We start from the raw sequence: 17,055 nt of genomic DNA, 5'->3' as shown, positions 1-17,055 counted from the left end.
TGGTGCAACGGATCATCATTGATTGTTCAGATCAGGCCTCACGGTTCGGATCGCCCACGATCCATGGATTGGTTGGTAGAAAAAATAAACAAGAGCCCATTCACAGTCGACATTATTCAGAAACATACGTAACACGCCGTAACACGCCACTTGCGCTAAGGCTAACTTTAAAATAAAGTTTACTAAATAATACATTGATGGCAAACAGAGGTGGCAAATCCAGGTCAGGAAAGTAAAACGCCTGCCACAGTTTGGCTTTAGCGCCAGGTGCTAGCTTGCTAGGTCCCTAGCTAGCTCCTATGGTGCTTGTTTACCTGCTAGGGAGCTAGCTAGTTAGCATCAATGGGTATAGCTAAACTGTGGCAGGGTGTTTACTTTCTGGACCTGGATATGCCACCTCTGTTGATTGCTCAGGATCAGGTCGGCAAATCGCCTTACAAGTAGTCGAATTGATGGCTCGCTTGACTTCTCTTTTAGACGTTTAGGATTTCTTTATCGTAGTTTTGATTGACATTAAAGTTGCGACCGACATCAACACAACGCTATCTCAAACTCATATTCAATCGCTAATTTAGGACGCTAAGAAACCGCTAATTAATTACGCTGTATGATACGGCAGAAGTCTCTGATGTAAGTGGCTAGCTGTTAGCATTAACAACGTGTGCCTTGCTGGTAACAGTAAATGAGTTTGACAGCTGGTACCTGCCTTGCTTTCTTAACTTCTTTTTCAATATTCTGGACCAAGGCTGCTTTGTAATACACTTTCCATGTTTAAAGGAAGGGAATGTGCCTTAAATTGCACTTTGGGGTATTTTCATTATTAAAGATAATAATAATATTAATATTAAATACAACTTTGTCTTCATTTATTTTATAAAACACTTTTGCCCATTAAAAAAGAAAAACTTTCAACTCAAAATGTCAAACATAGCTGTTTACATTTTAAGAACACAACTTTTAGCCATTAATACATTGTTATAAAATAAGAATGTTTCTGCCTCATATTGCGCTTAAAGTTGTGTTCCTAAAACCTAAACAGCTATATTAGACATTTTGATTTTAATTTTATTTAATAGGAAAAAGCATTTTACAAAACAAATGAAGATAAACTACTATTCAATAAATTATTTAATTTTTTTGTTGATAAGGAAAACGATCCGATCCGTGACTCAATACCGTGATCTGATATGAACCGTGACTTTTGTGATCCCTTGCACCACTAGTCACTCAAGGTAACATTTTGACTAAAGAAGCAAGTAGGGCTAATTATTAGACTCTAAAGTTGCTCTTTTGTACATTTTAGAGGCCATATAGGCCCAGGTAAGAACCCGAGTTGTAAAAGTTGAGTGCCAGTTGGTATGAAAGCAGTAAGCTACCTTTGAGAAAACCGCCCCAGGGACAAGTCATTATACTTTATGTGCTTATATACAGTACGTTCTTCCCTTGCATGACAGCGGTGGCAATGATCTGTATACATCACGAAAAAAAGATAACCTGGTAGGTAACCTCTCCCACATCACCCTTAATAACAACTTCACATTTAAAGTAATCAATGAAAGAACACGGTGCGGATCAGAACAATCAGTGCTTTTGTCTTGCCGACTTCCGTATCAAAGCAGATCAGCCAATTAGAGTGCTTTCTCTCTCAGATGTCCTCCAACTGGTTCGACATGCTTAATTGGCTGTAAAAGCCACCAGCAAGCCTGACAACTGCTAATGTGCAGAGTGCGCTGTGAGCTACAGCTGCAGATAAAATGACAGCAGACCCTGAATCTCCAACCTGGTATACGCTCTATTGGTCATAACAACCGCAGTGACACATGCCATGTCCCCATACGGGGTATGTCTGGCGAGCATAAGATCCAAAAACATCAACATATTATGATAGCTTTAACACTTTGACATAGTGAAAAATAGTCATTGTACAGCTTATATAACAACGTGAACATATCGTTCCCTCAAAATAACTCAAAATACAGCCATTACTAACCACCTGGCAACAAAAGTGAGTACACCCCTAAGTGAAATTGTCAAAATTGAGCACAGTTAGTCATATTCCCTCTCTAGTCTTATGTAGAGATGTAACAATAACGGCAATATCAAGATATCGCAATATTAAAATTGCCACAATATCCTCGTCATCATATCACGTGTTAAAAGCGGCACATCTGTTAAAAAGTCGAGCTTGTATTCAATTTGTGCAGTTGCAGCACCCTCTGGTGTTTAATTTAGTAGTGTAGTTTAATTTTAATTCAGCATGTTTTGGCTACCTGCGTTAATAGCCAGATGAAGGTGAACGTAACATGTCTGAGATGCTCCACAAATTGACTCGATTCACTGTTTGGGTGCATTAGCAAGTAAGTGCTTCCATAGTAAGTGTTATTAGTGATTGTAGGTCATTTATATACATTGAGGTTAATGTTACTTGTACTCTTTGAACTATATGTATAATTAGAGTAGGACCTCACCTAATTAGCATTGTTAAAACGAGACATTTACTTCCCTCATACTCGTCACTGTTCAACATGGTACCTCATTGTAAAGAATTCTCTAAAGATCTGAAGAAGAAAAAACAGCAACAACGCCAACACCCTGAAACTGAGCAGTAGCACAGTGGCCGAGTTAAGTAAAATTATTAGTTTTTAATATCTTTTATATATATTTTCTCTCTCTCCCTTTTTTTTTTTTAATGACTAGGCAAAGTGCAATTTCTGCAGAAATTGCATGGGAATGTTGAAAGCTGAATGCTAATAGCTGAATGCTTGTCAAGTACATTGAAATATAAATTATGTGAAAATTACAAAGTTTTAATTGTAGTTGAAAAATAAATTAACAAAAAGAAAACTTGAACTGCAATGTGGTGAAGGTGGGATTCGAACCCTCGTCTCCCGTTTTCAGCATTCCCATAATTATATAAAACAAGGTCATCCAGTCGTTTACAAGGACGGATTCGACTGCGAACCACTTTTGTGAGATACTGTAGCTACTAACTCGTCAGAAAACAATCAGGAAATGGTTTGACAGCAAACTTAATTGAATAATCCCAACTCTCAGGAAAATTCTGATGCCATGACAATCATTTTGTTTGTTGTACCGGCACTGATGAGCGCCAATTTTTGCCTGGAATGGACCGGCCGTTCGGGATTCCACCGCGCTACTAGAAGAGCCAAAGCTGCTGATCTTCCAGAATTTGTATTATATCTAATTATATTGTCCAAATGGCCCTAATAAGTATGCGAAACGCACCCAAAAATAAAACAAGTGCACCAAAAAATGGACTGACTAAATGAATTAAACAACAATGGCTATGGGCGAAGATCCTAATATACATACAAATGAAAATGGCTCGAGAACAAATTGCTGATTTATGACAAAGGACGAAGGCAAAAAACGAAAGACATACAACTACACAACCAACCAGCCCAGAAAGCAACTGAGTCCTTTTTAACTGGCTAATCAGTACAGCTGGTGGCACTGCTGAAACCAATTGGTAATCAGGCTACTCCCCTTGCACCGATTGGTCGGCTGAGTCGGGATGAGGTCCACCAATCAGGAAGGAGCAGGTGGAGCTCTGCCGCACACCAACATTAACCCTTACAACACACACAAAACACCACAAACGGCCACAAATAATCGTGGGCCGGAATATGTACTAATTATAATAGCATAGAAATGCCTTCCTATGCTTCAATAAAATGCAGAGTAGTAAGGCTGTCAGTAAATGTTGATCAAATCTGTTGCCTCTGTTGCATGGCAGCCGTCACAAATAAATGACAGTTGAGGCTACGTCTTCGTTTTGAAACTCATTTCCTCTTGTGTGAATGTAGGGGGAGAGTGTGAGGAAAGGGAAGGGAACTGTTATTGTGGTTGCCACGGTGATTCAATTATAAGCAACCACCCTCCCCCCGTTCCCCCTCATTTCCTCCCTCGAACAAAAAAAGCAAATATTTCTGACAGAAATTCCCTCAGCTGTGGCGGCTTCTACCAGCCGTTCTCAATGAGGTTGGGGTGAATATCATCCCCGCTGGGGGATCTCCTCGCTCACTCACGACCTGCTGAGCTCCAAACAATGTTAATTTCTGGAATTTTAAGTGTGGGGAAATCATTACAATGGAAATGAAGATCATTACAAAGCAATGGCAGACTTTTCTTGGGAGTCGCTAAATATGGAGTTTGGAATGTCATTTGTAGTCAACAGCTTTGCGTAAAATGTTGGGGTGTTTTGAGTTAATTTAAAGTTACTTTAATGCCACTCTTTTTTTTTTAAACGCGCGATTAATGACCGCCCCTTATTTGGAAAACATGCACTGGGGGTATTCCAGTCGCAATGCGTCCACGTCAAGATTTAGCAGTAATACATTTAATAATAATGGATATATTTGTGGAGACTGGGGTAAAGTTGTATTTTACAATTTTAAAAATGTGCAAAATGTTCCCAAGTTACTTCATGTTAAAGATTAGATAGCTCTTAATATGAAAATAAAAATGCACTGAGCTGTCACCAATTTCTTACAAATGCAATTATGCCATCTAGTGGCAGAAAAATGACCGCAACACAAATCAATATCACACTCGTTTTTTACAGTACTGTACATCTTTTTAACTATTGAAGTCATGCGATTAATTACGATTACAAATTGTAATCGCCTGACACTCCTAAATGTGTCACACTGGAAAGAAGCACATCCTCACTATGAACGCTGGGGTGACATGGAATGCGGTGTTTATTTGAACATCAAACAGGAAGGCGAGTTATTCTAATTTCCACCCTCCTCTCAAACGGGTCCACTGAGCTTTTATTTTCCTCCTCAAAATAGAAAGGCTGGCTGAGGAGACCTTTCCTAATTCCCCAAACGGTGGGTCAGCTCTCTTTTAAACATCGCTCAACAATAACAGCCAGTCGTTTTCTTTCTCACCCCACGCAGTCGTGCGGCTTGTACGAGCTTCTGTTCCATCGATACAATGCTGTTCGGACTGTGATCTGGGCAGAGCTAGTTGTGAGAGACACGCACGCACACACACACACTGGGTTCGTCTTCAGTTTAAGTACAGCTCTTCCTCTCTACTGGCTGTCTCGGTCACCATCTGCCATGTTGGAATTTTGCCCCTCGTCTGGAAGCGGTGAAGTCTGGATACAATGTCTGGTTCTCTGTGCTTCACCTCGTTCGAAGTGGTGCATTTCACAACCAAAACAGTGGCAATTGTGCACAAGATGGTAGGGGCTTAAAAAAAAAAGAAGCTTGGTATTACTTATCAGTGTGTTTAAGTAGTTCAGCCATATGGACTGAGCCTTTTGTGGCGGTCAATTAATAATTTTTTCCAAAGCGCTACGTAAAAACAAACAGCCAATCAGAGTGTTTCTCACCGGCACTAAAATCTCTTAATTCTTCACAATTCTAATGCTTTTTACTTTATGTTTGCTCCCAAAGAGAAGTGAATGAGAGGAGAGAACAAGATAGACAAAGCTTTCAAATGTGAAATTAGAGCTACGAAAAATAAAATAAAAAAGTTTTCACTTGGCCTTTGACAGAATTGAAAGTTTCTTTTTAGGCAAATTAAGAACAAGAACACTTGAGCATGTTTCCCTAAAAATGACTTTCATATAAATACACCACTGACCTAAAGCAATCTCTCAATACAGCACGCCAGTTCGACAACACCGTCTGCACGTGGGAGTGATTATATCCACCACATGTGCGGGGCTTTTTAAGCATAGACCAGTTGGCACGTTAGACGAAGAAAGGGGGAAACCCCCAGTGGTGCCAGAAGAGAGGCTTGACGGGAATCCACGCAACAGCGAGTGCCGTCATCACTGGGCTGAAAGGGAATCCCTTCCTGTTTCCGCTGTTTTGTCAAGCGCTCGCACGGCTGCTATGGCAACTCGCTGTTTACCGAGCCGGCGGTTGGCAACCAAAACAGCAACGTGCGCATCATGTGCTCACGCAGTCGCTGCTAATAATAACGCTTGGACCGTAAGTCTGCGTGCAGTCTCGGTGGAAAGTGCGGCCAAAGCAGCAGGCCAGTGACTAAATAACAGTCTAAATCGAGAAGGACAGAAATAGGCAACTTCGGTACTGTCATGTGGAAACTTTATATCCATGGTAACTGTATCACAACAATGACAATTATGTGTGAATGGACATTTAATCTCTTCCATGTAGGAGTATCATAAATGAGTGATACCACTTTATTTGAGACTGATACCAGTACAAGTACTCAACTCAACTCGTAGTCACCAATATTAAATACTACAAGTACTTTTGATCCATAACATTTCCCCCAAAAAGCAATGCCAAATAATTTCAACAAAATACCTATATGTCCTAATTGGGATTTACTTGATCGGTATTTTTCGGCCGGTCAGCCATTAGTGATTGAGAAAAAAAGATTATGTAAACATCACATGTCAATTGAAATGCATGATAAAAAAAAACACACTTTAACAAACAAATCTGATAAACAATAAATATAATATGATGCAATGTCTTATTTCGTGGAGGTATAGACATTACAGCCGATCTCTGATTTAGCATAAAGTACTAAATATCATCCGATCCCAATTTAGCCAATCAGATCAGTGTAAAGTTGAATCGTAATATAGCAAATCCAGGTCCAGAAAGTAAAAACTGTGCCACAGTTTGGCTTTAGCCTCAAGTGCTAGCTAGCTAGCTCCCATGGTGCTCATTTACCTAAGGGGCAGCTAGCTAGCTAGCTAGCACCAGGGGCTAAAGCCAAACTGTAGCAGGGTATTTACTTTCTGGACTTGGATTTGCCACCTCTGCATTTTTCTTATAATTTCATGAGATTAATGGCAATTTTATATTCTTATCATTTCTAGTTCTTAATCATAAAACAGCCAGAAGAGGGCGCCAAAGCTGGTATCAGTACTGTTATCGACACTGGTATCGTATCTGCCATCGCCGTGAGTACCAATTCCTTGCAATAAAGCCTGGTATTGATACCTGGTATCGGTACTAGCCCATCCCTATCCCCATATGCGACACCTACAGTTTAGTTTCCTCATTCTTGTCAAAATGATTTGTTAAGTACACTAAGAAAGATACTTGTTTTATTTTTCCCGAATATAAATAACTATTTTCTCAAACGGGGGGTGTTCTGCATGCATATTTAAAACCGGGGGGAAAAAATGAATTAATGAGAGACATTCCTGGCACCAGTGCAAAGGACCACCAGATAGTTACGCTCTGTAGAGCTCAATTAGGAATCATTGCTATCATTAACTCATGCTATAAACTATTAATGGTCTCTAGCCATTTTTTTCTTCTTCCTAGATAAGGATTCGCGCATTTGAAAAATTCTCATTAGGATCTAAATTAGGGAGCTCTCGGAAAGCAAATTGGCGTAAATATATATATATATATATATATATATATATATATATATATATATATATTTAAAATAAAATGGAAAAATTCCAAATAAGGACTGTTTGATTTTTGTTTTTGCATGTAAACACAGTGCATATGAATTGAGACTGAATAGTACATTTGAATAAATACATGCAGGACATTATTGTCTTCATTTTGTATCAAATGCTCAAAGACTTCACATTGAAATAAATAAATAAATAAATAAATCGCCTACGATTGTTCTCCATGAAAGTAGCAGCGCTTTCCTCCGGTAAAGAACGGAAAATGACTGAATTTTAAACAGCTCCATAGGAATCAAAATGAAAGTAAAAATGAATATTACATTTACATGACTTCCTATGCTGTTTAAAAAATAATGAGACTGAATAAAAAAGCACTCAAGTTAATAGCCTTGAAATATTGTGCCCCCGACATAGCATGTGCCGTTCCAGGAAGACGGCAACGTCCAAATTGTTGCCATATTACCCGTCTTTTACATAATGCTTGTGTCCATTTGATAACTTAATTGCTGCTTCCATTAAGACGAGGCTTTTAAATGTGTTCAGGCTTAGGGTTGACATAAAAAATAAAAAATAAAGTTGAAGAAAGGAACAAGCAGAAGTTATGGAGCAAATTCCACACGTGTGAGCGCCTCCATGCATTGTGGATGTGATCATGTGTAGGAGTGCAAGCAGGGATATCCCCTAATGGTGTTTTCATGGCTAAGCACATTATGTCTCAAGGAGAACATGCCGTACCCGTTTCCAGCTCCGGAGGAAGCCCTCCCTCTCTGGCGGGGAGACGCCTTCCTTCAATTCACTGAATCTCATTAGTGCCGAGCTTCTCGTGCCACTTCAGGTCAACACAACCTTAATGGAGAAGACGTAAAAAGAGAAAAAAACCGGTTGTTAGCCATTCTCAGTAAGTTTATGGGAAATAATATATTTAGCAAAAAAACAAACAAACTGAGGCGGCAACTCCAGGTCCAGAAAGTAAAAACCCTGCCACAGTTTGGCTTTAGCCCCTGATACTAGCTAGCTAGCGAGCTAGCAGGTAAACTAGCACCATGGGAGCTAGCTAGCTAGCACCAGGGGCTAAAGCCAAACTGTGGCAGGGTTTTTTACCTTCTGGACCTGGATTTGCCACCTTTGCAAAAAAGATTGTGGAATTGACAATGCTATCAAACAGCTTCAAAGGAATGTGACAGGAAACATTTCTCTAGTGACCATTCAGTGGTACAAATCTGATAGCAATGTTGTTTTTTCTTACTGTTTATGTGAGTCACCCAGCGATATTTGAAGCCTGTGTGAAACTAAGACACAGTTTCCACATCCACAAAGTTGTTATCCGCTTCCATATCCGCCGGTTCTCATGAGAATTTTGAAGCGTATTGCGCAAAACACAATGGACTGATAATTGTAGAACTTCATATACTATTTACACACCTAGAATGGGCCTAATTTTAGTAGAGTAAGGTTTATTTTGTTTTTTCTCACAGCTTTTGGGAAAATACATCTGTCCTCATTTTTTTCCATTATTGTTGTTGTTGTTACATTGCAATGCTTTTAAAGCCAAACTATTCAACCAGCGTACAATGAACTCAAAATAACACGTGCAAACAATTTAGATCGTCTATCACGGGTGGATATTTCTACATGGACAGGATAAATGACATCATTCTATTTAATTTAAAATGAGTTGCCTGCAAATATCGTCATCAGTGTCTGTTTGCATTTGGAGGGGATTACGACAACCCCGGCAAACTAAGCGCTGAGGCTGCGTAATTGGGAGCATCTGGATGTCATTTTGCTCTTTTCAGTCTCGTAATCAGGAACACTATTACATCTTGTTTGGCCATTTGTTACAGTGCAGGCCGGCTTGAAAAAACAAATTCCAGAAATAAAAATCCCCAACTCACTTAGGGATAAAATGATGTGTTCAAATGATACAAACAAACAAACAAAAATAATATCTATCAAACCATGAGTTAGCCCTGTCTAGTCTTATCCAGAAATAAGAGATTTATACACATGTACTACGGCGTTACGTATGTATAAACATATGTATAATTGAAATTAATTAATTAGCATGTTTTTAAATCCATGTTCCGGATATTGGTAACTTCATTTCTCATTATCTGTAATGAGCATTTCGGATATCGGTAACGTCGTTTCTGAATGTCATTAGTATTTCATTTTGGATTTCCCAATTAGCATTTTAGATATCTATAACTTTATTTTGGATATCCGTAATAGCGTTTTGGATAGGTGGACCGAACCATTTCGGAGCATTTTAGATATCGTAATCAGCTTTATTTTGGATATCCGTAATGGCATTTTTATAATCCCAGGACATCGTTTCGGAATGTTATTAGCATTTCGGATAGCCATAGCTTCATTTTGGATATTTGTAATTAGCATTTTGGATATGGCATTTGCCATTTCGGATATCTTAATTAGCCATTTTTGGCATTTTGGATATCCAAAACTGCATTTCTGATATCTGTAATAGCATTTTCAGATATCGCAACTCGCATTTTGAATATCTCTAACTGCATTTTGGATATCGTAACTTGCATTTCGGATATCTCTAACTGCATTTCGGATATCGTAATCAGCATTATTTTGGATATAGAATTTACCTTTTTCGGATATCTTAATTAGCAATTTTTGGCATTTTGGATATCCAAAACTGCATTTCTGATATCTATATTAGCATTTTCCGATATCGGAACTTGCATTTCGGATATCTCTAACTGCATTACGGATATGGTAATCAGCATAATTTTGGATATCCGGAATGGCGTTTTGGATATCGGTAACTTCATTTCAGGTATTTGGAATTAGGATTTTGGATATCCAAAACGATTGGATATTTTGCAATTTCTGATATCTGTATTTAGCATTTTGGATATCTGTAACATAATTTTTGATATCTGTATCCATAACTTTATTTCGGCTATCCTGAACTGCATTTCGGAAATCCGAAATGAATTGAAATCTAACTTTATTTTTATTATTTGTTTGGTTTGCATTGGTGACATGGACCGAGCAAAGAAAAATAACATCCGTCCACTCTCTGAACCGCTTATCCTCACAAGGGTCACAACATTACAATAAAGAGCCCAAATGCTCAAAAAAATAGTGTTGGGGTAGGAAGTAGGAAATACAATAGAAGCAGGCATCACCTGCAGGTTTTGTCCTGCAGGGACCCCTCCGCAAAGGTTAAATTGTATCCGACAGTTGGATCGCCGCAGAAAAGCGTAGAGCGGGGTTGGCAAATGAAAATAAATGAGCTCTTAAGTCTAATGAAGGATTTCACCTAAATGAAGCACAGGTGGCTGCTAATAGGTGCTACTTCCAAGTTGAAAAGATTTCTGGCCATTCCAACAAACTCTCCTCCTCCCTCTTCTGGCATTCTTGCCGCTGGTATTTACTCATTCTTTCCCTGAGGTCGATGTGTCACTGACGGGAATGTGGCGTGTTCCTGTGTTTTCATTGGCCGGGGGAAACATGGGAAAAGGAGCCGGGTATCCTCTGTGATCCCACCCCGAACAGAGGAACTCCCCCTCCGGCCCGCAGAGCCAGTTTGGCCACACGTAACCTCTTGTGCTGCGGAAGTATGATGTCAAAAAGAAGGCGCTTGACCTTTGCAGCTTTCGTTTCATGGGAAAAACTTCAAAACCAAAGCGACAAAACATCTTCCTTGGTACAATCCAACAGATCGAGTTCTACTATTTGTACAACAATGCCAATATTTTTGAATAGTTTGGTAGCTCAAAGCCTCAATGCAGACCTCCACTACCTGTAAATAAACATTAAATCATAGTCCTCGTAAGTGGTTGTCAGCAAAGGAACAACACTCAGCTGTTATGTAATCCGAGTTCATGGAGAGGAAGTGAGCCCATTTACTATACCTAAGTGTGTATCCTCAGCTATTTGTTCCAGGAGGAAAACACACACCATTCCGTTGCTTATGATGCATTGCCATGGAACACTACAGAATGGCTGAAACAATAATTACAGCACATTTGGTACCGTGCAAAAATGTTTCTGCCAAACCGGTACAGTATATTGTATACTGAGAGGAAAATGATTTTCTTTTTTTAAACCATCCTCTTACGAAGGAACGGAAGGTAAATGGTGCAATATAAACAAGCAAACTACACTAAAACAAAAGCATTCATCAAGTTTTTCTCAGTTTAAAAACTTAACACATCAGGTGTTTTTGATTAAGCTTGGCTAGCTTCCATTGAATAATACTGTACTGCAGGGATGGGAATTGGACTATTTCTTAGAGTAAGTCCTGATCTCACTCTGCTTCATCTATCCTTCCTTCCTTTTCTCAGTCTTTCCTTTGGTCTCTTGAGGTCTCCCTAATTTGTTGGAATTTAGATGTTTCTGGGGTTGGTGAAGGATTCTGGTTGGTAACCCGGTGGGTAGTAGGTGATGTCTGATCGGTGCTGGATTTCACTTTCTTTGATCCTTCCTCGGGTCTCCTGACAACTTCACGACTTTAGCGGGATTCTGAAGTATTCGGTTTAGGGGAACGGTATGGGATTTTTAATAGGTTTTAGGTGAGTTAATGAGCACACCCGCACATTCTCACGCACATACTGTACAAAAAAAAAAAAGAGAGAGCACAATGATGATGACATTGAATCGGTAAGATTACCGAATGAACAATACTGAGCTCTCTCAAAAAACAAAAAAATTAAAGTAAGTCCAGCAAATGTAAACACATTTAAGATGGCGACTTGGCTGTCTGATTAAGCTCTTTTTAAAAAAAAAATATTGTAGGAATGCTGAAGCACATGTTATTGTGATTTTTATTCTCCACACTTTTTTGCCATGTAAAAACTCCCAGATAATATTTCCGATTTACACCGTTCAAGTTTCAAAAATTCCCGCCTTCCTGGGAATATATCCTCTGATTCCACATTACTTACAGTATTCACACAATTTAACATTAAATATCCAACTTTCCCCATTCATTTGCAATGGGACAGACATTGAACTTTTTCTAAATCCTTCCCCGCCCACTTCCATACATACAACTGATCATCATTACCAGCTCTCTAATACTTCTCAGTGCATTGTCCAGTAACCAGGAGGTCGTGGGTTTGAATCCCACCTTTGCATGTACATTGCAAATATATCCATGTCCATTATGCTAAGCGATATACATGTAAAGCAACTCACTATCATATCAGGAAATGCATTATAATTTCACTGAAATTATTAAACATGTGTCCCCATCCAGCATTGATTGCTTTCAGCGTTGTATAAAACTTTTAAGTATAACTACGCCCTGATCCAAGAGCTACAACATTTCACTTAGCTAAGTGCTTGAGCAATTGCCTCACACCACAAAGAACCTTGATTCAAACCCCGATTGGACCGCATTTTGGTACATTCGATGGTTCGATACCAACTGACTATCATTTCAGGAAATGGATTATAATTGCTCTTAAATGATTAAATCCCACCTTGGACAGTTTGCAGTTCAAGTTTTCTTTTTATTCATTTGTCACTTAACTACAATTAATAATTTGTAATTTTCACATCATTTCTTTCAATTTACTTCTTAAGCACATTCATTCAAATCTTAGCATTCAGCTAATAACATTCAGCTTTTCAGCATTCCCACACAATTCCTGCAAAAATTGCACTTTGTCTGTTTTTTTTATTTATTTGTTTGTTCACAGGCTCTCCGTACAATTGTGAAATTTTATTTTGAACTTCCTACACTAAATACAAATGTGAGTAGCACAGGGACGCAGAACAGGAAGGATGACGGTTCGCTAATTAGCGCCCTGAGTTTCTTAAATGAAAAAAAAGAAAAATGAGGTATGAGGAAGGGGAGAAAAAAAAGAAGGCCCAAGTTGCACTCCTTTAAAAGGAAGTGCAGTATGGACCTGGAAAAAAATATAAGTACTCGATTACAATTTAACCAAATTTTGTGCCATAGTAATGAAGCATGTTCAGTCTAACAATTTTTTTTTTTTTTTACAATTTGTACTAGCACTTACAACTGCATATTAATGAAAGAATAAAACATGCAAATTTCTAGATGGGGCCACTGTGTGTTTTGAAACTCCAAAACACAGTAATTAAAGTTAGTTAAACAAGAAAAAGTGCTCCACGGCCCTCTTTCCTCCCATATTGAGTTTATAATGGGCGGGTTGCAGCTAAAGTCCAGCTGCCGCATAGTGAACCAGCGAATAATAAAACAAATGCTGTTTGTAGAGGCCTACATCAAAGATGACTCATTCGTAAATCATGAATAGGAGGAGAAGACGTCTTGTAAAGAGTCTTCATCTTGCCCTTTTATGGCTTACCACTAGCACTTTTTAACCAGACAGGATCAGAACATGGACCGACTCTGACTCACAGTTAATTGACTGCTATTTTAATCACAAAGGAACACCCTACAAGGAAGGCAGAACACTGTGTACGCTCGAGTGTCATATTGTAATTCATACACGCTCGCTTTGTGTCTGGCATTTGAGTTGTGTGTTAATCTAACACAGCAGTGGTTGTTTTTGTTTTGCTGCTTTGGGCTAATGAGATCCAGAACAAGAACTGGATCAAACATTTGTGATTTCTCAAAGGCACTCATTCATTTGATATATTTATTATTTTTGTGTCGCGTGGTAACCGATCACACATTCAAATCAGATGATGAAGCGATATATGTATTTCAAAGTTTTATATTTATAGGGACTGGCCTGACCCATAAATAGTGAAAACCCACTTATTATTGAAAGCAATTGAAATACATGGGGGGAATAAACACCCCAAATTTTCCCCAAAACGCTGATGAACATGATGTAATGTCTTATTTCGTTTAGCCGATCAATGACGTTATTGACATTCCAGCCGATCACCAATTTTGCATAAATATCACCTGATCCCGATCCAGCCGATCAAATCGGTGTAAAGTCTAATTATTGATAATTTAAAAAATGTTATTCTAAGTATTCAGTGGAAAACTGCTCGATTAGAGCAACTGGTGAGTAAACTGTGATTATAAGATAAGAATGTGCAACTTCAGATATTGTCCACAGTATCACTTTAACTAAAAATGTGTAAATTAAATATTTATCAAATACATTTTTGCATGTACTGTATACCCTACACTGTACAAAAACAAAAAACAAAATTGTAATAGAACATAATTTTTATTTAACATTTTTTTCTGTGTTTTAAAAATACCAAAAATTAAAAATAAACTCTGATTTTACATATCAAATGTAAAATAACATGAAATCACTGACTGTAAAAACACACAATATTTCTGTTCATTAACATTAGAAATACATCTATTGATTGTTAAAGTATGTTCACAAATATTTGTCTGTTATATAATGAAATAAAATTTAAAAACTTAAAAAAACCTAAAAAAAAAAACTAAATATATTTACTGAGAAATTAATAGTACAAATTGTAATTTCTTTATTTTTATTTATAATTGATAAAAAAAATTAAAGTAAAATAATAATTTCTGTAATGTCATGATGGTAGCATTCATTGTATTAACATTTATTTTGAGACATCTAATGAGATATACACAGTAAAAAAAAAAAAAAGAAAAGAAAACTACTTTCTCGTAAAAAAATGTAATTTTACGGCAGCTGGGGCGCCCAAAAAATACTGCGAAATAAAGGAAAATTACTTTCTCGTAAAAAAAAATAATACAATTTAAAAAAAACGGTAATTTTCCGGCAGCTGGGATACCAGAAAAATACTGTGAAATAACAGAAAATAACTTTCTCGTAAAAAAAAAAAAAAAGAAGTAATTTTCTGGCAGCTGGGGCGCCAGAAAAATACTGTGAAATAACAGAAAATAACGTTCTCGTAAAAAAAAAAAAAAAAAACGGTAACGAGAAGGTACGAGAAGGTAATTTTCTGTTATTTCACAGTATTTTCTGGCACCCCAGCTGCCGGAAAATTACCGTTTAAAAATTATAAAAAAAATTTTTACAGTGATAATGCCAAGTGAGTCCGTATAATGTATCCTATATTATCGCTAATTTACCATCCCGCATGTATTTATTTTCGACAAATTTACAGTAGCCTATGTATGCGCACACTCACAGCACCAAGCTCGATATCCATTCCTCATCCTTTGCCAATCAATGTCAGTCTTGGGATGGGATTAATGAGTGACATTTGTGAGTCAAATCGCTCCAGGTCCAACACAAAGATTTGGTTTAGCTTCAGCCCGAGCCCGTTGGCCTGTGGGCAGGAAGCAAAAAGACGTTTCACCTTATTCCTTATTGATCTCCCCTCCTGCGGGGTGTCATTTATTTGTAGGCTGATATACGTAAGTGGGACTGATGAGAGAACAAGGGGCTTGATTGATTTACGCGCACACGCTGCGTGACAACCGAAGGAAAATCATGGATCAGCATTCATTTGAGGTGTGTCCATCTCTTTCTTGCGAGGAAGCATCACCTTGGATCGAGGGATACAGCACTTGTTATTGCATCACAACATATGCAAATATGCCGCTTAGATGATGTGAACAGTATAAGAACAACAAACGTTGGTATGATCCGGACACACACAACTACACAATAAAAACACTAATTAATAGTATCCATCCATCCATCCATCCATCCATTTTTAGAATTAATTTTTATTGATTTATTTTTTCATTTGAATTCTTTACATTCTTTTATTTTGTTTTTGATTAGGGAGTATTTGAGTTATTTTAAAGTTCCTTTAACGCGACAAATTCTTGTACCTTTTTTTTTTTTACCGCCCCTTACTTGGAAAGCCTGTACTTGGAGAATCCCAGTCACAACGTAGCAGACACGTCCACGTCAAAATTTTGCAGAAATAAATTGAATAATAATGGATATATTTGTGATGACTGCGATCAAGTTGTATTTTACAATTTTAAAAATGTGCAGAATTTCACGATATGTTAAAGATTAGATAGCTCTTAATCTGAAAAGAAAAATGCACTGAGCTGTCACCAATGTCTTACAAATGCAATTATGCCATCTAGTGGCATAAAAATGACCTCAACTCAAATTAATATCACACTTATTTTTTACAATACAGTATATTTAACTTTAACAAAATGTTATAAATTATTATGAAATTACTGTATCAATGATATATTTCTATTAGTTAAACATTTTTTTCCCACTTGTATATTAACAAGAGTGTGAAAATTTAGAAAAAAAATATTGCACATTTTATTGTACATTTAGACCAGATGAAAAATTTTGATTAATCGTGAATTAACTATTGAATTTGTGCGATTAATTACGATTAAAAAATTGAATCACCTGACACCCCTATTTTTTATTTTCATTTATACAATATGGTGAGCTATTTGGGTGCTGGAATGGATTATTGGTATTTGAGTTAATTTAATAGGGAATATCGCTTGGTTATGGAACACATTAAAATCACAAGTCAAGATAGATACCATGTAATAATTTTTTCTTCTAGGTTTATTTATTTAAATAAATAAATATTGTGTGTTCTATACAAAATATGCATGTTTATGAGTAAATAGGAATAGGAAAGATACATTAGAAAATCTCAAATTATTCAAATGTCCTTGGCATTAAAAAAAAATTGGGCAATATAATAAATGATGCAAGCAAATCACGTGACTATTATACACGGGTACAGAGGAACAAATAGCTTTTTATGGGTCAATT

At 37.4% G+C, this 17,055-nt stretch overlaps 1 protein-coding gene across 3 annotated transcripts in view; it reads right to left on the bottom strand.

The window, feature by feature from the left end:
- The window catches only part of LOC147155722 (uncharacterized), a 253,608-nt gene that overhangs the window by 61,937 nt on the left and 174,616 nt on the right, over positions 1 to 17,055 (bottom strand). For 2 of the 3 annotated variants that reach the window (XM_086065616.1, XM_086065614.1), the window contains one exon: positions 8,129 to 8,239. The exons of the other annotated variant lie outside the window; for it this stretch is intronic. The gene's annotated coding sequence lies outside the window, so the exon portion shown is untranslated. The remainder of the gene's footprint in view (positions 1 to 8,128; positions 8,240 to 17,055) is intronic. 3 annotated transcript variants of the gene reach the window in all.

The sequence above is a fragment of the Leptonotus elevatus genome, chromosome 21, assembly GCF_054856555.1.
Source record: "Leptonotus elevatus isolate MCC_2025b chromosome 21, RoL_Lele_1.0, whole genome shotgun sequence".
Classification (NCBI taxonomy): Eukaryota; Metazoa; Chordata; class Actinopteri; order Syngnathiformes; family Syngnathidae; genus Leptonotus; species Leptonotus elevatus.
The sequence above is the reverse complement of the archived record's forward strand: the minus strand, read 5'-3'. Positions and strand labels throughout refer to the sequence as shown.